Genomic DNA, 23921 nt, shown 5'->3' on the forward strand with positions numbered 1-23921 from the left:
TCTACGATTTTGTGCTGAAAATCGTTTGTATGTCAGTCATTATCATTATATACGACAGAAAATCAACTTGATCCCACTTTATCCAGCTTTAGTTACGATTTCGAGTTTTTTAGGAGATATTTACGATAGTTTTCGTACATTGATATACGAGTTGATGCTAGCTGGGTTATTACACTCTTATGATGGCATGTAAGTCCAAAATTGGTCTCGAAGACCACCGTAAGAGTACAATAAAACTTACATTGTTGCTTGGGAAACCGATAATATGACGAATAGACAATCATCAGAAGGCGAAAAGACGACGAAAAACGATGGAAAGAGAACAAATAAACGGCAAAAGAAATGAAGATCGGTTAGTGAAAAGACAACAAAAATACGACGGAAATATGACGAAAAAGTGAAGACAAATAGGCGAAAAGACAATGAAGAAATGACGAAAGATGCCAAAAATACTGTGGAAAAACGTCGAAAAACTCCAAAAAGCGCAAAACAAAGCAATATAAACGAGTTCTTAGTTTGAAACGAAATAACTCTGCTCTTTGTTATAAAACTACGGGTTTTCCTTCAGCAAAGCCTGGCCTGACTGCCTGTCTGTCGGTATGTTCCTTATAGAATCGAAAACTACTGAACCGATCGACGTGAAAATTTGCATGTAGGGGTTTTTGGGGCCAGAGAAGGTTCTAATGATGGTTAGAGACCCCTCCTCTCACTAAGAGGGGGGGCTCCCATACAAATGAATCACAAATTTCTGCATAACTCGGGAACTAATCAAGCAAATGGAACCAAATTTGGCAAGTGAAGGATTTGAAGGCAAGAATTTTTTTTATGGTGAATTGGGACCCTTCCCCACTTTAGGAGGGGGGGCTCCTATACAAATGAAATACAAATTTCCTCATAACTCGAAAACTAATTGATCAAAAGGAACCAAATTTGGCATGTGGGTATTTTTGGAGGCAAGAATTTTTTCTATGATGAATTAGGGCCCCTCTCTTTTTTAAAAGGGGGGCTCCCTTACAAATGGAATACAAATTTTCTCATAACTCCAGAACTAATCAAGCAAATGGAACAAAATTTGGCATGTGGGTGTTTTTGGAGGCAAGAATTTTTTCTATGGTGAATCGAGACCCCTGCCCTATTTAGGAGGGGAATTATGACCCATGCCCCCTTTAAGAGAAGTGGCTCTCATATAAATAAAATACAAATTTTTTCATAACTCGAGAACTAATCAAGAAAATGGAACCAAATTTGGTATGTGGGTGTTTTTGGAGGCAAGAATTTTTTCTTTGAAGAATTAGGACCCCTCTCCACTTTAGAAGCAGAGGCGCTCATACAAATGAAATACAAATTTCCTCATTACTCTAGAACTAATCAAGCAAATGGAACCAAATTTGGCATGTGGGGGGTTTTGCCGGTAGGAATTTTTTTTATGATGGTTTGGAAATGGTATTCCGCGAAACTGTATATTCCGGTATTCGGCGAAATGTTATACCATGCTGCATCAAAATCCGGACGGTACCGATATCCGGACACCTTCACTAATTTATCCTTATTAAGTTAGAATATGTACAAATTATGATGTGTAGCTACGTGGATTACTTTGCAAATATATCGTAAGATCGTTTAAACATAATCAGTGGCGCAGTAGGCTGCGCGAAATAACTTAAATAAATCCAAACGTAACGTTAGTGTCGAACAGTGTCTTTTTTCTGCGAGTTTTTTTAGATTACTAAACAGCAGTGTTTTCGCGATTTAAGGTTTTGGGAGCTTAATATTACAAAGAAACCAACTTTTTAGGCTTAGTATCAACAAAGAAGGTTAGTTTCCATTAATTGAAACGGTGTCATTCATTAATGTGTCGAAATAAAGTGTATTTTTATGAATAATTACGCTGTCCGGAATTAAAACCATGTTTTTAAATCCGGACAAGTTTGATTATTGATGGTAACTACCTAATGATTTTCTTAGAAAATGCGAAAGGACACACTGAACCAGGCAGAAGGTGTGGTAAGAGAAGGAGTCTCCATCCATGGAACCGTCAAAATATTTGGAAATGCAAAATACTTCAAGGCAATTAATGTAGAAGTATTTAATCACTTTCGTTCTCTGGTTAGGTACGTGGGTCAGTGTAGTACTTGACTAAAATCGTACCGTTAATGGCATTAAAAGTAAAAAAATGTATGGAGAGATGATTATTCAATACTACAAGTGACAGGTTGTTTACTTATAGGCATACATTTCCTAGACAAAATATGAAAAAGTTTTGCCTGTCCGGAAAACGATTCAAAAGTGTCCGGATATTGATTCACTGAGATGTCAGGTGTCCGGATTTATGAACAAGACAAGCCTGTTTATTTCTCTTATTTTAATGTTTTTTATTGGGTTTTCATTGTAAAATTGACGTGTTATTGCGAATTTAAGCTTTATATTTGATTATAGTACAAAGCAATTACTAGAATGTTGCGAAAATATTGTTCACGGAGCATATTGAAAATATGACCTGCTTAAGTGTCCGGATATTGATGCAGCATGGTATAATCATAACGAATATTTTAATGCTATCCGCTTTATTTTATCAGGCTAAGCAATGGGGGAAGTTGTTTTCAACTTACGGTGAGGGAAATTTTTGTATTAAACTACCCATGAACTCCTCAGAAACTTGCAAAACTCGAGATTGTGACAAAGGTCATCCGAGATTCACGATGTTACAGTTTAATTTGTGGCAATACGAAGCTTGTCGGGTCAGCTAGTACTTAAGGGGACATGAACGACTAAAAATTTGGAAAAAATCATTATGCTTTTTATTTCAGATTTTGATTCTGCAATCTTTTCCGCTTATTTTGATACTAAATTTGTAATGATCCGACCGCGGGAAGTGGTCGAAAAACGATCATACACATAAGCATTCGGCGGAATTAAACGCCGATCCTAGAAAACCACGATTTTCAAACTTTATGTACCTTTTTCTCAGAAACTACACAACGTATTGGAACAAACTTTTTTTTTATTTTGTTGGTAGTAGCTTGGCAAAGACTTTTATAACTTTTCAGTTTCGTAAACAAAACACAGCTAGAGAAAAAAGAGAAAGAAGACAAAATTTTATTTTTTCAGGCATCTATTTTTCTTCTTTTTCGTTTTTCTCAAGCTGTGTTTTGTTTACGAAACTGAAAAGTTATAAAAGTCTTTGCCAAGCTACTACCAACAAAACAAAAAAAAAGTTCGTTGCAATACATTGTATAGTTTCTGAGAAAAAGGTACATAAAGTTTAAAAATCATGGTTTTTCAGGAACGGCGTTTTATTCCGCCGAAGTTGTTCCACGCCGCACTGGAATGCTTATGTGTATGATCGTTTTTCGACCACTTCACGTGGTCGGACCATTACAAATTTAATATCAAAATAAGCGGAAAAGACTGCAAAATCAAAATCTGAAATAAAAAAATAATGATTTTTTTTTAATTTTTGGTCGTTTATTTCTCCTTCAGGGCTTGAAAAGGGATCGCAAGTTGAATGTGACTGCCATGAATGCGAACTTTCCGCATTCAAACTCCGCTTTTTGAAGGATCATTTGACTGTTTTTTGAATCCAGTCAATCTGCCGCTTGCGCTGCTGCCGTCTTACCAGGCTTCATTTTCAGTTTTTTGCTCAGTAGATGCTAATTTGACTGCAACGCCTCAAGTAAACAAAATTCGAAAAAGTAGTGATAAAGGCAATTGTAGTGTTAATTATTATCTACATTATTGTTGAAGAAAGTATAGTTCTATCTTTTGTATTTATGGCGCTGCTACCCCGTTGGTAATAAAAATAGCGCTCATTTGGCTACCAACGGGGTAGCAATCGCGTAGCGCCATAAATACAAAAGAACTTCATACTTTCTTCAACAATAATGTAGATAATAAGTAGCTCTACAATTCCCTTTACACTACTTCTTCGAATTCTGTTTACTTGAGACGCTGTAGTCAAATGAGCATCTACTGAGCAAAAAAACGAGAATGAAGCCTGCGTCTTACAATTCATGCGGCATCTCAGCAAAAGCAAACAGTCAATCTCCCGTTTTGCTTTGCGCTTTGAGAATATAAACTGCAAACTGACTGGAAGCATACGGTGACGTATTTTTTCGTTTCTCTTTTTGTCTCCAAACCGGCTGCTCACAGTAATAGTTTGTCACCCGGACGTCGGTCCGACGCAAGCAAAATATTCGTTTGCATTGGACGGATTCCGACCGACTTCTTCCATGCACATGTAGTGGTTGTTTTTTGTAGTATTCAATCATACGATTGTGCGGTTGCTTTTCGTTAGCGTGGTGATTGCCAGTCATTTGACTGTTTTGCAGTCATTCGCTGCTCCCAACGGTAAAGGCAACTTGATCGAAACGAAAATGTTAAAAAGCTTTAGAACGCGTTCGTTCTACAGCGTGCAATCGGCGTTTGACTGAGCAAACTGCCAGTTATGTTATGCATAGCGTTCGCATTCCATTACTAAACGGATGGTGTGAACTTGAATGCGCGTTGGTGTGACTGCGGTAGAAAAAAAGGATCGGTCGAAGCCCTGGTCCCCTTAATATAAATCACTGGAATCGATTATGGTGGAGACGCATGGTTTACCAACTAGTGACAATGGGTGCGCATCGAAGGTTTCGTGTCTTACCTTCTTGATAATTACATTCTGAGGCTTATGATTTCCCCAGGAAATTTATGCTACTAGCGATAAATTAAGTAGATAATAATGCGGTATAGCGCTTGTACGAAATAGTTTCATTAGTAAATCAGTTAACCAGTACAAAGTCAGAGATTAAACACCTGCAACTGTATTATTACGGCGACTTATCCACAACTAAATCCCTGAATCCAATCACACACGAAAAAAAGCCACTGAAATAAAACACCTCCACCGAAGGAGGCAACTCTCAGCCGGTCGGTGGTGGCGTGGCCGTTTTGCTGCGCTCATGTTGCGCTCGTTCGGTAACCTCGTCACGATCCTGTCTATTATTATCATTCAACTCTCGGTTAGAGCCAGCAAAACTATCGCACAAAGTCTGTTATCGTCTTTGCTCTTTCTCTCTGCGTGTGTGTGTGCTCGCGCGGTCACTCAATGAGCCGGAAAATGGTTCAAACGTGACTGAATCCTCGCCGGCTGCTGGTTCGCGCGTATGAAAGGGGTTCTTCGGCTCGAACGTTAGCCACTACGGTTGGCACCGGTAGTGGGAAGCCGGCAAGGATCAACCTTCATTTGTTTTCCATACCTTACGGCTTACGACGGGGCCGCAGCATTGGAAGCTTGTACACTGGAGCATGTGTTTGGGTGTGTGTGTGCGCGCCGGTGTTATTGGGAAAATTTAATTAAAACTGCATCTAATTATTATTCACATCAGCGGCGAAAGCGAGAAAAAGTTCCATTCCGGGTTCGTTTCCCCTACCACTCCGGCAAGGTTGTACTGTGCCGTGCAGTTTTTCACCTCCATCCAGTGGAAGTGTGTATTAATGTCCGTGCACACTGGCTGAAAGTGTGCGGTCGTGTCGGTGTCGGTATGAGTAAGTGTGTGTGTGCGTGATGCTTAGTGCTGATGGCACAGAGAAAAAAATGTGTGATAAGAGTTGGAAAAGTTTTCATTTCCGTCACTCCCGTCGGGAGTCATCTCTTTCCGCTCCGCGTCCAAGTGACTGACTGAAGCTCGGGTGAGGAAGCAGCGCGAAGGAAGAGGGTGCATCCAACTCAGAAGCTATTTCCAGAACGCCATTAGTGCGAAAGCTCTTCGTCTTCGTCGTCGTCGTCGTCGTTGGCGTCATCATCGTCGTCGTCATCTTCGTTGCACAGCCATACAAAAGTGCGGGGAAAATGCAGCTGCAGCTGCACCGTGTGAAACGAGCGAACAAGTAAAAGTATGCAGCGATAGTGAGTTTTTGAAATGTACGTTATTCTTTTCCATGAAAAGTAAATGGGTCGTGAAATGAGAATAGAAATGAGTATGTCGGATGTGTGTCGGTGGGTATTTGTGCACGTGTTGGCCCGAGGTTTACCAAGCTTACGTGGGTATTTTTGTACCAGCTTTCATCATCCCGTGGTTGGCGATGAACCGGTTAATTTGCGAGCCGGAGAATTCCGAGATTACCAACTTGAGACAAACGGCGAAAGAAGTTGCACAGTTTTCCCGAAACAATTAATTCTCAGATCTGTTGTGTTCACGGGAGTGAAACTAAGCTAATTACACATTGGAATGCACGGGAAGTGGCGAACCAAGTTATCCAATTTACATAACATTTTTCAAAGAAGAAACGTATGACGCTGTTTTGTTTTGTCAGAAACTTTTGAACCCATAAGCTGAGCATGATAACCAATTTATCTCCTGCTGTTATGTTCTCCATTTCGATGTTGGCAAAACAAAGCAATTTAATGGAACGACTTCATGGGGTGAACGACATATTTATTAGGAATTATGCGTCAGAGACTACTTTACTATAAGAGAAGGTACACCTGTGAAGTTTCTTTTCCTCTTCTTCCCCATCTCGATATCAAATGTCTATCGGACTAAGCTTTTTTCGACTACCAAAACATCTCTTCCGACCTCTACCAAAACACTAGACACTAATCAGGTTCATACCAAGAAAATATGCCTCATAATAGGCAAGCCCGACTGGCCTGCGATGGGGTAGATTTCATCACAATCATCACCACCATAATCGCCATCGAGACACCATGACGAGCGGCGTTACGATCGCTGCAAAAGCCCACTCGCTTCGGAGCATTTCGCCAGTGCCAGTCAGTCAGGTGCTTTTCGTCCTTGATTGAATTGCCATCTGGCATCCATTAAAGTGACGCCAGCATCAAGCCTGTCGTCACCTGTCGGCGGATGCGTGCCTGTATATGGATGGAGAGACCGGACCGGTGCCTGCCTACTTTCTAAACCAAGATTACGTTTCCCAGGGGGGCTTAAACTTCAATGGTGACAAACTCAGGGGATATCGGAAATCAACAAGCTCCGAACACGGCAAATAACGGTCCTTTAAGCATACACACAAGCCAAGCACACGTGACGCTTGGGAAAATTCCACCGCTCATGGGTGATGAATGCGGAACGGAGTCGAGTGATTTGTCCTTTGGCGGTTTGTTAAGCAGCGATAAGACAAGTCAAGCCTGGTTGGGAAGTGGCAGCGCTAGTGGTGAGCCACCGTCGCCGTCAGTCGGTCGGTCGGGCGGTGGCTGTTGTCGGTACAATGCCGGTAGGCCGGTCTCGGTCTCTGAAATCCCCCCTCTGTGTGGCATTATGAATGAACCACCAAAAGAGCTGCTACGGGTGCTGTTTGAATGGCCAGATATTCATCTCATACAGAACGGCACACAGCAGGTAGCAGGTTATGGCGAAAAAATACGTTGTTCGTTCGCCGTATTTTTGCCTTCGAGCGGATGTTCGTTAAATGAAAATCTACCGACAGACACGCGAGAGATTGGATTTTAACAGCTCTCGATAGTCATTTAAGATAGGCTAATTGTTATTAAGATAATGCCAATAATTGGTAACAAAAATATTTATTTCACATTAGAATTTCAGATATTAGCTTCATTTTCGTTTTTAGCTAAATAAAACAGTGGTTGGCAAAATGAAAAAAAAATTGTCAAATCACCCTCACATCACGCCAGCATAATGCCGAATGCAGAGTACTGGCGCGTACAGACCTTGCTAGAAGTGGGCATCAAACTTTTGCTACACCCAACAGGTCCGTTATGTTAATTGTATTGATACAATATAACTTTGAATTTTATTTTACTACACTTAATTATATTCACAACCATATTTCAGTAGTGTTTTTGGACCAGTAATTGGCAGCAGCGCAATCTTTGCGACAGATGAAGCGACGCTTCTGAGGTTGCAGTTTGCAGGGTGACGACACGTCCACCACTCCATCTTTGCCCGAATACACCTCGGTGATCCTCCCGAGCGGCCGCTGGATTTCTGGCAGACTAGGGTTGGGACAGAATTCGGAAAAATTATGTATGTAACATATGTAGAATTTATTATTATCTACGATATTGCTAGAGTAAGCATTACTATCCCTTTGGTATGTATGGCGCTATAAAGCTGCCACCCCGTTGGTAGCAATTGCGGCCCTACAGCGGCGTAAATACTCTACATAAAACTTTACTTCCTTTAACAATATTGTAAATAACTACTAGCTCTACAAATGCCTCACAAACAACTTATTCAAATTCAGCTCACAAGGAAACATTACTATCGGTCACAAGCGTAGTGCTCAACCATATACACCATAATGTAGTCCTGTCGATCCAGAACTGCACTGCTCGTATAGGTGCAGCCTTTTTTGATAAAACTTAACTTGAAATTTGTATGGGAATGTGAGTCAATGGAGGCGCATGCTACATTGTAAATACACTGAACGCTAAAGTAACAAATCAATCAGAAAATGATATTGTTTGAAAAAGGATAATTAGATTAATGCAACAAGCATTTCGAAAATCCTTTTTTTGTCCACCTGAAAGTATTATTAAACATTTCTCCTACCGATAATTCGTTAATTACGGTACAAGTCATTCCCCAGCGAGCATTTTTATATGTATAAAAAAGTTAAAAATCAGCATTACGTACATATATACGTTCTAATAAATTGTATTTGATGCTCAAATTGGCATATCCGTGGTATTATGGAGGCGATATACGTGATGAGGAATAAACATACGCATTTCACCGATATAAGTAATTATATACGACAACATCCGATTAAGCTTGTCCTGCTCCGTACTGCTATACGATTCTGTGCTGAATATCGTATGTATGTCAGCTATTATCATTATATACGACTGAAAATCAACTTGGGCGGACTTCATTAAGCTTTAGTTACGATTCCGAATTTGTTAAGAGTTATTTACGATTATTTCCGGTTATTGATGTACGATTTGGTGCTAGCTGGATCGTTTACGATGCAGAGCGGAATTTTCTCTCTATTATACTAAATACGGTGGCATACTTCTGCTGCTAGATTACCGAAAAAAGCATTCTTCTTTACCTTGACCTATTTGTTACGTATCATAATGTATAAAACAGCAATTGAAAATTATCCTAATTTGCAAATATACTTCAGCAAATCTGGTTTGATGGGCAGCGAAATTACCAAACAATGCCCAGTGGGCAGAATCGGCCGAAAAAACGGAACTTTTTGTTGCTGCTGTTTTTAAGGGATAAAAAGTCACTTTTCTTGTGCAAAAAATTACGAGAAATCGATTGATGATGGTCTCAACTCGCGGAAATGACAGGAAGTAACCCTTTTTGCCCCATTCACCCTATTTTCTAATAGTTTGAAAAGAATCATCTACAAACACTCTCTAATTTGAGATTCTGTAGTTAGAAAAGAAGAAGAATGTTGTGAAAAAGGTATATGAACAATTTTATTTTAATGCAAGTTAATCTCTGTCTGTTGTCTGTTTTGCCCCATTTTACTCAAGGTTTCTGTACTACAGGTAAAACGCCAATTCGATACTTTTACCAGAGATTTTCAAAAAGGCGTGCCTGTTGGGAAGGTTAAAAAAGTCAGAAGATCGAACGACAATCAAGTTTTTCACAAAAATATCATGTAAAAGAATGTTTTGCTTTGTTTTACCCTAAAACTTTTACCGAAATCTGAGAATGTATTGATAGGAAAAGTAGCAAATGTGAAAGTGCGTCGATTTCGTTCAAATTTTGAGTGTTTGTTGAGTGTTGAGTGTTTTATTGGACGCTTAGCCCCTTTCTGAGTCAGGGATGTTTTTATAAATCGTCATGCTTTCCGATTTTATTTCATTCAAAGTTTCATAACTTTTGAACCACTGAACCGATTTTAATGATTTAGGTTTTAAATAAAAGATATTTCAATCAACTTTTCAGAAAATGTATTCGACTGTAGCTCAAAGCATTTCAAACTACAAAAACTTTAAAACTTTGAAGAAAGAAAGAATGGCAAACATGATGATTTTTGAAGCCACCCTAACTCAGAAAGAGGCACTCTAAGCGTTCAATAAAAAATACGGGTCTAAAATTTTTCGACTAGGAACAACCACACCAAATTTGAACGAAATCGGAGCACTTTCACATTTGCTCCTTTTCCTATTAGACATTCTCAGATTCCAGTAGTAGTTGCAGGGTGAAACAACGCAAAACATTCCCTTACACGACATTTTTGTGAAAATTTGGATCATCGTTCGATCTTCTGACTTTTTCAACGTTCCCAACAAGCATGCCTTCTTAAATGCGTTTTAAATCTCTTTTAAAAGTATTGAATTGGCATTTTGCCTGTGGTACAAAAACCTTGAGTAAAAAGGGCAAAACAGACTACTAGATTATCTTGCATTAAAATAAAATTGTTCATATACCTTTTTCCTAACATTCTTCTTCTTTTCTAACCATAGAATTTAGAATTAGAGAAAATTTGTGTAAGATTCTTTCAAAACTGTTAAAAAAATAGGGGTGAATGAGGCAAAATGGGCTACTTTCCGTCATTCCGCACGTTGAGACCATCATCAATTGAATTCTCGTGATTACATAAGAAAAGTCATTTTTGACCCCTTAAAACAACGGCAACAAAAAGTTCCGGTTTTTTTCGGTCGATTTTGCCCACTGTGCAATGGACTAGGAGGTGGCTAGGCGTTGGAAGCAAGTAGGATAACGATTGAGCTGTGGATCCACCACCTTTGGACAAGGTTAGAAAAACAGCATGAGAGCTTAAAAACGGTAAATCAGCTGGAAAAACGGCATCCTCGTCAAACTTTTGAAAGTCTGGAGCGAACGGCTGTATTGTGCAATCCATCAGGTTATACTAAAGGTATGGACTGAGGAGGAATTACCTATGGACTAGTTGGAAGGTCTCATATGTCCTATTTACAAAAAGCACACAAAATTCTCTCCCGCATCCTGTTTCATAGACTGAGACCGTTGTAGGAAACCTTTGTTGGCGAATACCTGTGCGGTTTTCGAGAGGGACGATAGACCATGATGGACCAATTGTTCACCTTGTGACAAATTCTCGATAAATTCCGGAATTCAACTTGCAGACTCACTATTTGTTTATAGACTTCAAGGCGGCGTTCGATTCAGTTAAACGAAATGAGCTGTGGCAGATTGTGCTTGAACAAAGTTTTTTCAACAAAGCGGATTACGCTGATAAGTGTTACCCTTGATGGTTCAAAATCAAACGTCAGGATAGCGAGTGACACATCGGACTAATTCGTGACCTTTGATGGTTTGAAGCAAGATGACGGACTATCAAATTTGCTGTTCAATATTGAATTGGAAGGTGGTATTCGAAGGGCATGCATGCAGAGCAGCGGTACCACGATCATGAAATCGCAGGGTTCGCGGACGGCACCGATATCTTCGGTGTTAACCGTAGTGCTGAGGATGCTTCTTGCACCTTAAAGAGAAAGCTGCGAGGTGTACCGCAATTAACGATGAGAAAAATTTAATAACACTTCCAGGTAGACAAAAAACTAAAATTAGAAATGCTTGTTGCACAATCTAGTTATACTTTTTCAAACACTATCGTTTTCTTTTTGATCTGTTACTCTAGCGTTTAGGGTATTCACAATGTAGCATGCACCTCCATTGACTCACATTCCCGTACAAATTTTAAGTTAAGTTTTCTCAAAAAAAAAAAATCCATAGGTTACACGTATACGAGCAATGCAGTGAAGTTCTGGATCGACAGGACTACATTATGGCGTATGTGGTTGAGCTCTAAGTCTGTGACCGATTGTGATGTTTCTCGTTGGCTGAGGCGCGGTAAAAAAGCAAAATCAAAACGAAAAGAGTGTGCCAAGCCTATTGGCAAATTTTCGTGGTATGATTGTGGTGGGTGACTTGCATTTCGGCGCTCGCGACTGAAGCTGCTGGGGTATTCTGGTGCCCACCTGGACCAGATTATCTGGAATGGCTTCTATGCGAGCACAAAATGTGTCCGGAATATCGCTTGGGTCGCTTTCAGGGACGGCTGAAAACTGGTTCCGATCAGGAAGTGTCCAGGGGGTACTTCCAGGGCTGACGTTCGGAATTGAAACTAGGAGACTAGAACTTGGACATGCTTCAACTTGAGCTTATAGGGTGACCATACCCTCATAGTTCATGTTTACTGAATCGATCACCCGCTATAAGTGATTTTAGACTGATGTAATGGCTATCTCCCACAGCCCGGCAGAGCGTTCGTGGAGGAATGAAACGTCAGACAGTTTTATTTTCCGTGCACCAGTAGTGGATTTGCTTCCCGTCAACGTTCCGGCATCGATAAAATATCGCACATACCTACATAATCAAAAAAAAAGCTGTGGTCGAAAAAAGTGTAGTTCTATTCGATTGGCACACGCATTCGACAAAAAGAAATTATTTCGCTATTGTTAATACTTAACGTTAAGCAGCTTGCTGCACATCAGTCCGCAAAAGTATTCTAGTACGACTTAGGTAGCAAAAGCGAAACGTTGTTGAAATAGAGAAAACAAGCGGGCCCAGGTTGTTGCCTTGCGGGACTCCAGCAGATCCTTCTTTGAGACAGAAACTTCAATTAGTCAAATAATACCTAAATCAGCAGGGGGAGTCCGTCGAAAAACGACTTGCAAGTCTTTCTTTCGTGAATTACCAAGAGTGACAAGCAAACAACGTAAAGATCCTTCGAATCGCAGGGGGCGCAGGTAAAGCAGTACAATAGGGTTCCAACAGAGTTCGTCAGTTAACATTTTGACTAAATTTCCTACTAACTAGACTAATTGCATGTTACTTGACATAAAAGAATCAACTGTCGGAGGTTGTCAAGTGGCAGGGGGGGGGGGTTCCCCAATAAGGAGGGATGTCCAATTGAGTAAAAGGGGCCGCGTTTCTCTTGCATTTGGAACGATAGCAGTTGTGCAAGTGGCAAGTGGGCAAGCGGGTGACAATAGAAGGGGAGGTCTGGAAAAGGGGGGGGACCACCAAGGAGGAATATATGAAAAAACTTCAAGGTACACATCTATATGGGATGTATCAAATGGTGACGTAGGACATAATAATCAGTTTTAGCTCGGAACATTTAAGTGCAAGTTTTTTCCAACGCATCCCAACAACAGTTAAAGCATCCAGTTGCATTTCCCAAGCAACAATTTGGGTTTTATCACACTCTTATAATTGCCTTTATGACCAAAATTGGTCATGGGTTATATACACTTGGCAACTTGGCAAAATTTTGGAAAAATAGTTTTTGCTATCAATAGGTTAAACGTTAAAGGTTTAAAGGTTAAAAGTTTAACAATGGAAAATCAATATACCAAAAAACGGGGTAATATTGATCATAAGATCATAAATAAGTGAAATAAACAACTTCTGCCAACTTTCCTGAACTTCTTCGGGCTTTTCAGGATATCAACTTCATCTAGGTACACTAGGAAAAAATGACCGGGACGGATTGGCTTGGTTACTATTTTTTGGAACAAAAGCCAACGAAATCACAAGTGGATAAAATTGTCATCTGGGGCAAGGGAAGCAAAAGTGTGCTTGCTGATTGGTTGAAAAATTAAAATTCAGAAACTTAACAAATGCATAAATGGCCACGGGACAAAACGGGAGCCGACTTGGGGAGACAATATGGGGAGGGGGAGGAACGTGAGTATGAATGTATGCTTTGCCACAACTCCGGAACGCCTGGACGGTTCCTCATCAAACTTGGCACACATGTTCTTTGACATAATAGAGGGGAGGGGGGGGGGTGGTCGAAAAATGGGAGATCGCCGTCTAGGGAGGAAGTTAAAATAACGCTTTGTTTCTCTTTCGTCGTAAAGATTTTCGGAGAGAAAACGGGTGTATAAATGAAAATGACTGTGGGACAACAGTAGGCAGCGGACCTGGGTAAGGGAAGGGTGGTTAGCTGAATTGGCGGGTTATGGACCAGTGCTCGTAAATATTAACAGCCCTGTATGAAGGCGAATAAAACACGCATTTGGCGTATGCAGGTAGTATTATTTTATCTGTCAGTCCATGGACATGACTACTGAACTGCTGGCAGTGTTTGTTTTTCACAATTTTCTACCCTTCAAAGCAATTCATTCATGAATTGCAGTGCTGAATGATTGCTCAACTAAACTGTTAGTCAACTGACTTGCTCTTGACTGATATTTTAGATCTCAAAGTTTAACTTTTGTATTGACGGCTTTTTAAAATTAACCAAAACTTGGCTGAAGGAAATTTGTACCTTGCCGTTCGTTTCGTTCGTTTCAGAAATCTGTGTCCTTACCAGGGCTTCGACCGATCCTTTTTTTTCTACCGCAGTCACACCAACGCGCATTCAAGTTCACACCGTCCGTTTAGAGGTGGAATACGAACGCTACGCATAACACAACTGGCAGTTTGCTCAGTCAAACGCCGATTAAACGCAGCAGTACGAACGCGTTCTAAAACTTTTTGACATTTTCGTTTCGATCAAGTTGCCTTTACTGTTTGGAGCAGCGAATGACTGCAAAACAGTCAAATGACTGGCAATCACCACGCTAACGAAAAGCAATCGCACAATCGTATGATTCAATACTACAAAAAAAACAACCACTACATGTGCATGGAAGAAGTCGGTCGGACTCCGCCCAATACAAACGAATGTTTTGCTTGCGTCCGACCGACGTCCGGGTGACAAACTATTACTGTGAGCAGCCGATTTGGAGACAAAAAGAGAAACGAAGAAATACGTCACCGTATGCTTCCAGTCAGTTTGCAGTTTATATCTCAAAGCGCAAAGCAAAACGGGAGATCGACTGTTTGCTTTTGCTGAGATGCCGCATGAATTGTAAGACGGCAGCAGCGCAAGCGGCAGATTGACTGGATTCAAAAAAACAGTCAAATGATCGTTCAAAAAGCGGAGTTTGAATGCGGAAAGTTCGCATTCACGGCAGTCACAGTCAACTTGCGATCCCTTTTCAAGCCCTGCACTATGAGATATCAAGCGGACAAAAATCAGAAAACTGACTTTCACTAATCCTTTTAATGAAATTTTCTATTGATAGTAAACACTTCAATTAAGAAAAATTCAAAATAGCAAGTCTCTATACGATGTTGTTTTTGAGATAGAGGCTGTCAAAGTTGAAAAACGATATGACATGTATGCTTTTTGCCATTAAAACACGTTTGATTTCAAATCAATTTTCGAACACTATTTTCAAAGTTAAATCTTATGTTTTATACATCATTAGAAAGGCATTGAATTGAGTTTTCCGAAAAATAAATGGTTTAGACAGCTAGAGTAAAAATAATAATCATAAAAAGAATGAGAAGAAGAAAAACATGGAAAAATAAGAGAATTTTCTGCTTTGTTAGACGAGAACTTTTTTTCTCCAGATATCTCCAGGTCAATTCCACATTCTGTGTTCAGTCTCAGGTATATACTACCAAATTATGAAAGAATTACGTGCCACCATGCGCCACTCTGCGAAATATAGTGTTTTGAAAATATGGGAGATTTCAAGACTAAATATATTTCCAGCGAATAACACACACACACACACACACACACACACACACACACACACACACACACACACACACACACACACACACACACACACACACACACACACACACACACACACACACACACACACACACACACACACACACACACACACACACACACACACACACACACACACACACACACACACACACACACACACACACACACACACACACACACACACACACACACACACACACACACACACACACACACACACACACACACACACACACACACACACACACACACACACACACACACACACACACACACACACACATACATACACACATACACACACACACAAACGCGCGCGCTCAGATAACGTGATCAAGCATTCAGTGTAATCATATTTAGAAACTGGGTTAAGCAAATTTCAATATGAAATAATTCAGAGGGTGTCACCATCGAGATTTCCTACTTACGACATTATTGGAACTATGAAGAAAACATGCGCCCCTCCTGCTAAGTTCATCGAAGAAACGCCTTCGAAAATTTAAAATTCCAATCCAATTGAGTGGGCTGAGTTCTTAGACCTATGGCCTATTTTAAGATCTATCTTCTAGATATGTTGAACTTATGGATTGATCATAAAACGGCGATTTTACAAAATCATATATTAGTTTTTCGCATATGACAAAGGTAAAAAGTTAAACCCTTTTCAAAATATGTTCGTCAAATGTTTGCAAATGTACTCTAAAAACATATTTTAATCATACAAACTAGGAAAACATAAAAAATCCTAAAAAGAATTCGAAAATATTTTTGTCCGCCTGCTTGTATGGAAATCCCCCATAGTGCCCTGGTCCTTACATTACATGCCACAGCTGATTCTAAAGCTGATTCTAATCATAGCTTTATTGGATCAATGGATGTAGTTTGTGTACGTTTCGGAGACATCCTCTTTTTTGAAATTCGACTTTTTTCGACAGAATTAATAATTCTTTTAAAACTGGGTCTTGTCGCCACGGATCCCTAATTTTCACCAACGCTGTGTGTATTTTAACAAAACTTTTGACAATATTCCCCTCATTCCAGCGATTGAGATGTTCAAAATGATACCAAAAATGGGAATGACGGATGTTGTTTTTTTTCACCAGGCACAGATCCGTTGTGCTTCAAGGCAGTGAAAGTTTTTCCAATAAGGATTCCGTTACAACGTGCTGCTTGTTCACGCCATGCACTTTTTTCTCGATTTAAAACAAATGTAAAAGTTAGTTTTACTGGAATTCATTGGGATTGATTTTTTTTTTTGCCAAAAAACTGTTTTCATGTGAAATATAATTATAACGTACTTGTTTACGACATTATGGGTATTTTGTGAATGTCTTGAGATTAAGTGCAATACTTAAAATGAAACAAAATGAACGTCAGTCACAAAATGAACTGTTTTATTTTCGAATAAATATGATCAATAAAAATTAAATTTTTGTTTACTGCATTAATATGCATTGAATTTTACAAAAGTTGAATGATTTTTCACCGTCCAGAGTCCCTTGTTGGCGCACAAATATTTTTCTCCTTTTCATGCATGGTTGACTTATCATATCACAGTCAAAATGAAAGTAAATTTTCCACTAATTGAGTCACCAGATTAAACTTCCCAGTGCTGCCGCTCGGTCGGCTGCAGCCAGAAAGATTCATGAACTCATTTACATTTAAATGCTGCGATTCAAGCAAGTGGCCACACCGCTCATAAATTGGAAGGTAGCAAATGCCCTCTTCAGCCCGGTCCTAATTGCGAATATTTCATGCTCATTGCGCGCCCTGTTTCTCCTGCCATCATTCGGGGCTGACCCCGGGCCGCAAGCACCATCTACGGGCTCCTACCGGTCGTAAGTCAGATGCTTTATGACCACCCGCGTTCAACCAAAGGCAAATTACGATTGCTATATTCTAATCTCCGGTCTGACTCCAGGAAAACAAAACTAAATGAACTTTGTTTGTACCCGGAGTGCTCGGTACTTTTGGAACGACCAAGAAGGATGCTGGTCCACTGTAACAAGGAGGAGCCGTCATATAGTGATAAAAATAATAAAAACGGCCCTGCTGATGATAAACTGTAATGAAAAAAATATTAGCTTTGAGGTAGCCTATGGTTCAGGATTCCGATGCACAGGGTGCCATCCTCCATGGAGGTGCTACACGAAGGAGGGGACATGGTAATTACCATAAAAATTTAATTTAACTCACCCATCTTTATCTGCTTTATTTTCGTCCTCTAACGTGCTCACTGGATTCGGCCGGTGGCCGATGGAGAAGCAGCGAAAGGACGAACGAACGAGCGAACGAACGGTGGAGCAGGTAAGCGGTCGTTAGACTTTGAGATGGTGTTTCACTCTGCTCAAGGGCAAGAAGATGGTCTAGCTAGCTGAAGTAAAGAACTAGGATAATCATTATCATCCCTTAAAGCTTTAACACTCAAACTAACATTAGCCACAATGGCATGATAGTGTGCTGGTTCGTATCTGATCTGGTCGGCTGCATCATGGGAGCGAGCAGTTTTGTAGTAAATTGTTCAAAATGTGGCCATTGTTCCAAGTTACCGACCTTATTTATGTCATTTTGCGAAATAAGAATAGCTTGAAGATTCACTCATACAAATCTATTATTAAAATATTTTAATAAAATTTCCACTATCCACCTTTATGGCCAGAACGTAACATCTTCTCCGGTGGTTTCGATCCTTTCGGCCGCCCATCCTTTCCGACTGATGACGGGAACGCTTTGCTGACGAGCTCAGGACGACCGACGACGACGTGAGCCCGGCTGTGATAGTGTGGATTTCATGACCGCACACAAAAGAATAACGGGCGGGTGAATCGTAATAAAGCACTTAACGAATCGGAGATAAAACCGACATTCTCGGACGAATTCCCATCGTCACTGCCTGCCTGCCTGCCTCTGACAGCCCGAATGGATGAGCTATAATTAAAGTTTCGCTGCGGCCCTGCCCAGCAGCGCCTGGTTCTTCACTACCCTCGGAGAAGGAGGAGAAGGATAACAAAGATTGCATGTTTCACTGATAGAAATGATTATTACACTGAAATGAAAAGCAACACATTTTCATTTTGCAGGAATATATTTTGAACAGAATCGCAATCATTTATGCAGTCTTTTGTTTGAATTTTTTTTTGTACAAATGAATTCCGTTTTTTTTCTCTGTGCTTTGCTACTTGAAGAATCCTCATCGACGCATGCACGCAAGGGTTTTAAAGCTGCACGCTCTCGGGCGAAACGGGTGTTTCGCCCGTTATAATACTAATGAGCCATTAAATTATTACGACGCTGCTGTAAGCGCTGTCACGGAAAGCTATGGAATTTGTTCAAAGGACTGTGACACAGTTTATGTCACGTCGTAATGTTGCTCAACTCTTTTCACTTGACGTGAGTGAACGACCGTCGCCGCCGCCGTCGCCGTCGCCGTCACTGACAATAATTGATCTGTCGACATTCATCTGTCTGAGACATAACAGTTTTATTAATCGGGGTATCATCAAGCATTAGATTCAACAATGAGACCATCTCGTGCTTGTGATGAAATATTGCAGCACTTTATTGAAATGGTAAAAAAGATTGTTCACGAAAACAAGAAAAAATCCTGATTCAATCTACTAAGCGATGAAAGAGGTGCTGTTGTGCCATCAAATCTCTCGAGCTTTTCGACTTTTCATCAACAAACGAAAGTTTGCATTTCAGTAGATAGTAAAAACTGCATTTAGAATAATAGTGAAAACGGGAAATAAGGGTGGGTTGTAAATTTGTCATAGTGCTTTTCTTTATATATATTCACGAAGTTTAAATCAGTTCTTTACTAATCCTTTACTAATGGAAAGAATCCATTATGTTCTCAGTGCATAATAAAAGTGATAAGCATTAAAACATTGAACATTACCTATGCTATTATTCTGCTCTAAAGAGCTCTTTATGCTTTGATGACTGTCTGCCATAGTCGAACTGTCACGGAATTTCATGAGAATAGACGTCCTCAAGAAGTGTCATTTCTGGCTTTATAAGTTTCAGTTTCGGTAATTAAATGAAACAAGTTTGAAAATTTCAAAGTATAATTGTAGAGAAATAGCGGTAGAACTCCTCCAGAACTAAACGATGGAGAGTAGTATTGTTGAAAGTTCGTTTTTATAGGTTCATAGTTCAGATGCATAAACTCCAGGAAAAAATCAAATAAAAGAGCTGAGAAGAAAACATACCAATAAGTCTGGATAATTCTGAAAGATCAGGAACATTGACATCCTTGCATAAGACTTTAGATTTTCGATAATCGTCTTTCGATTTTCCACTTTCGACGTCCGATTCTTGACATTTGATTACCCAAGTAACAATCTGAGTTTTATTGTACTCCTATAACGACATTAATGACCAATTTTGGTCTCGAAAACCATCTTAAGGGTATAGTAAAACCTTCAATGTTACTTGGGTATCGACTATCGACATTCGACTTAGGACGTTCGTCTTTTTATATCTGACTTTCGACTTTCAATTTGCGACTTTCTTGAGAAAAAGGAAATTAAATGGAAAAAGGGAACAGACCAATACACTGGAAAGAAATAGATGAATAACGCAAGAGAAGAGAAGAAAAATAAAATAGAATACAGAAAACCCATAAAGAAACAAAGAAAATGCGGGTAACCCGTACAGGAAAGAGAAAAAACGGGATTGCAAAGGATAAAGTACGGGAGCAACAAAACAGAGAAACGAGAACAAAAAAAAGGAGAAAAAAAGCGAAAGACAAGAAGGTGAAAATGAAAAACTTTAAACAGAACATGAGAGAAACGGAAGAAAAGTAAGAAAACTGTGACCGTAAAAAAAGGTCCGAGTACAGAAAACAAAACAAGAAAAGAACAAAAAACTCAGGACTCAGGAAAAGGGCAGAAAACGTAAAAAGAAGAAAAAGAACAGAGAAAGAGGAAACGGCGGGCAGAAAAACGGAAAACCGAGAGAGGAAAAGATTGAAAAAACGGTAAAACGGTGAATCAAAAAGAAAAATAAAGACGAAAGACTAAGACAAAACATGAGAACGAAAGGAGATAAAAATATTTTGGCAAAGACTAAATCTAGAGACGACAAAAAAAAGGGAAAAAGATAAGGGAAAAGACGGAAAATGGGAAAGAAAATAACAAACAACGATGAAATGCAATGATGAAAAACGAGACAAGAAAAACACGGGCCTCAACACGGGAGAGAACGGTAGAAACAAGGCGAAAAAATGGAACAAAAAGGTACCAAAGGTGAAAGATGGAATAAAACATAGCAAAATATTGAACCAAGAAGAAAAACGGACTAAGGAAGTGGTAAAACGAAAGAGAAAAAGACGAAAAACTGGAGATGCAAAAGCAAAACCGGTTAGAAAAAGCAAAAAAAAAAAAAAACAGAATAACCGAGACAGAAAAAACGGTAAAACGGTGCATGAAAAAGAAAACAAAGCAAAACAGACTAAGACGAAAAATGAGAACGAAAGGAGATAAAAATAGTTTGGCAAAGACTTAACTGGAGATGAGAAAAAAAGGAAAAAGGCAATAGAAAGAATGGAACATGGGAAAGAAAATAACTAAGAACGAATGAAAATGGTCGAAATGATCAAAAATGATACAGGAAAAGAAAAAAAACGGGCATTAAAACGAGTAAAACGGGAGTAACAAAGTGGAAAACGGAATAGAAGAAAACAAGGGCTCCGGAAAAAGGTAGAATACGTGATGGAAAAAAGAAGAGGAAAGGAATAGAGAAAGAGGAAACACGGAGCAGAGGAATGGAAAACCGCGAGATAAAAAGATTGAAAACGAGACAAGAAAGAAAGTACGGAACAGAAAACAAGAGACGCCAAAAGTGAAAAGTCGAATAAAGAAAGAGAAAAAACTAATAGAGGAAATAAAGAAAATGGGAAGAAAGGTCGAACGGCATACAAAAAGATAGAGAAGGGATAAAATATGTGAAAATTGAACAGAAAAGAAGAAAAGATAAACGGATCAAAGAGTGGTAAAACGGCAGAGAAAAAGATGAAAAATGGGAGATGCAAAAGCGAAAGCGGTTTAAAAAAGCTAAGAACAGAATAACCGTGACAGAAGAAACGGTAGAATGGGACATCGAAAAGAACTAAAGCAAAACAAACGAAGAGGAAAAATAAGAACGAAAGGAGATAAAAATATTTGGCAAAGACGAAAACTATAGATGAGCTATAGAAAAGATGGAAAACGGGAAAGAAAATAACAAAAAACGAGTGAAAACAGTCGATTATGATTAAAAACGAGAAAGAAAACGAAAAAACGGGCCTTAAAACGAGAAAAACGGAAGAAACAATATGGAAAACGGAACAGAAGAAATCCAGGGCTCAGGAAAAAGGCAGAAAACGTAATACTAAGATGATACAAGGCAAATACTTCTTAAGGTCGTCACAATGTCACGCTATGGTTCTGGAACCAGATCTAGAATTTGGATCCCAAATCTAATAAAAAAATGTGCTGTGAAACATGGTTTATAGTCTAGTCCAAATCGGTTCCGAAATTCAATAAAATATAGTCCAGATCCAAAATATAGTCTAGGTCAAGAATCTGGCTCAAAATCTAATCCAAAGTCTGGTTACTGGTTTTAAAATCTGATAAAAAATGTTACACAAAATCGGCTCCTGGTCCAAAGTCTGATCCAAAATGTTGTCTAAAATCTGATTTATAATTAAGCTCAGTTGGAGAATCTGGTCCAAAATTTGATCCAAAATCTGGTGCAAAATCTTATAAAAATGTGGTCCAGAATCTGGTCCAGGCGCAAAATTTGATTTTGGTCCTGAATGTGATTCACAATCAGATCTCGCATCAGATCCAAAAACTGATCAAAAATAGGGTCCAAAAGAATACCCAAAACCTGGTGTGTGGTTTAAACTCTGATCAAAAGAGTGGCCCAAAGTCAGCTCCAGAGTCTAGACCCAAATTTGATTCAATATCTGGTCCTGAACTCTGATAAAAAATGTGGTCCAGAATCAAGGCAAGGGCCACAACGAGTAAGATTCAAAATGCGGTTCAGATTTCAAAGCTAGTCCAAAATGTAGTCAAAAATGTGGTCCAATATATCATTCTCTATCTTGTCTAAATTTAACAAAAATTTGGTTTAAAATCTGGACTATTATCTGATGCAGTTCCAAGATCTGGTCCATGTCGAGAATGTGATCTAGCTCCAGAATCTGATACAAAAGCTGGTACAAATCTGTGAAAAATGTGATAAAAAATGCGGTTTAAAATTTGGTCCAGTGTCTAGACCAAATCTGTTCCAAAATCTGAAACAAAAGTTGATTGGAAATGTGGTCTACGATGTAGTCCAGGTCCGGAATTTGGCTAGTGGTTTAACAAATGATCAAAAAAGTGTGGTCCAAAATCTACTGCAAGTCCGAAATCTGTCCCAAAAAATGTGATCAAAAATGTTTTCCAAAATCTGTTTCGTAACCTGGTCGAAAATTAGTTCAAAAATCTAGTCCGCAATCTGATAAAACTACAAGGTATACAGCGCTAAGGGTTGTACGAATGGGTGACGTAGGACTATATCAGATCATTAGATCAAAGACTAATGTAAACTGCATTTCTGGCATATGTATGTTTAAAAGAGAAGAGCGAAATATTCAGATTCAATTCTTCATTGAATGCAATGGTGGCTTTGAAAATACGTGGACGAGGGTTCATAAACACAACGCCTGCAACCATTGAGACATAGATTTCTTTTCAAATTACTTGTATGCATCATATAGGTTGAAATAGTAATGAATGACCAGCCCACATATTATTGTATTAAATATGATTATGCGTAGCTTGACATGTATCAATAATCTTGCTTTAACTCAGCTGTGGCCTTTAAAATGGTCATTGGTTACAAATAACATTAAAGCCAAAGCACGTTCATCGCAAATATGACGTGCCATTCGAATGTCCTACTCTTTTGACATGAATGGCAACAGGCACGTAAGTTAGCGGCGTGGATTCACTAATTTGGTCAGGGAAGGTTTTACTAGTTTGCTTTCACAGCTTACCGCTTGTTACATAACAGAAAATATGGCACATACGCAAAAATTCCTGTTTCATTTGATGAGAATCCTTATCTACCTACCACAGGGGTGAGGGTTCTCAAACCATCATAAAATAAATTCATGCCTCCAAAAAGATCCACATACCAAAATTGGTTCCATTTGCTTGACTAGTTCTCGAGTTATGAAAAAATTTGTATTTCATTTGTATGGAAGCCCCTCCTCTTAGAAAAGGAAGGGATCTCGATACACCATAGAAAAAATTCTTACCTGCAAAAGCCCCCGCATGCTAAATTTGGTTCCTTTTGCTTGATTAATTCTCGAGTTATGAGGAAATTCTATTATTATTCGTATGGGAGCCCCCCCCCTTCTAGAGAGAGGATGGGTTTCAATTTACCATAGAAAAAAA

General features: G+C 39.3%; 1 protein-coding gene across 1 annotated transcript in view; it reads right to left on the reverse strand.

Annotated features, from left to right (window-relative positions):
- Positions 1-23921, reverse strand: part of LOC128733132 (alpha-2A adrenergic receptor) — a 485720-nt gene that overhangs the window by 40178 nt on the left and 421621 nt on the right. The window lies entirely within an intron of this gene.

The sequence above is a fragment of the Sabethes cyaneus genome, chromosome 1 (assembly GCF_943734655.1).
Source record: "Sabethes cyaneus chromosome 1, idSabCyanKW18_F2, whole genome shotgun sequence".
Lineage (NCBI taxonomy): Eukaryota > Metazoa > Arthropoda > Insecta > Diptera > Culicidae > Sabethes > Sabethes cyaneus.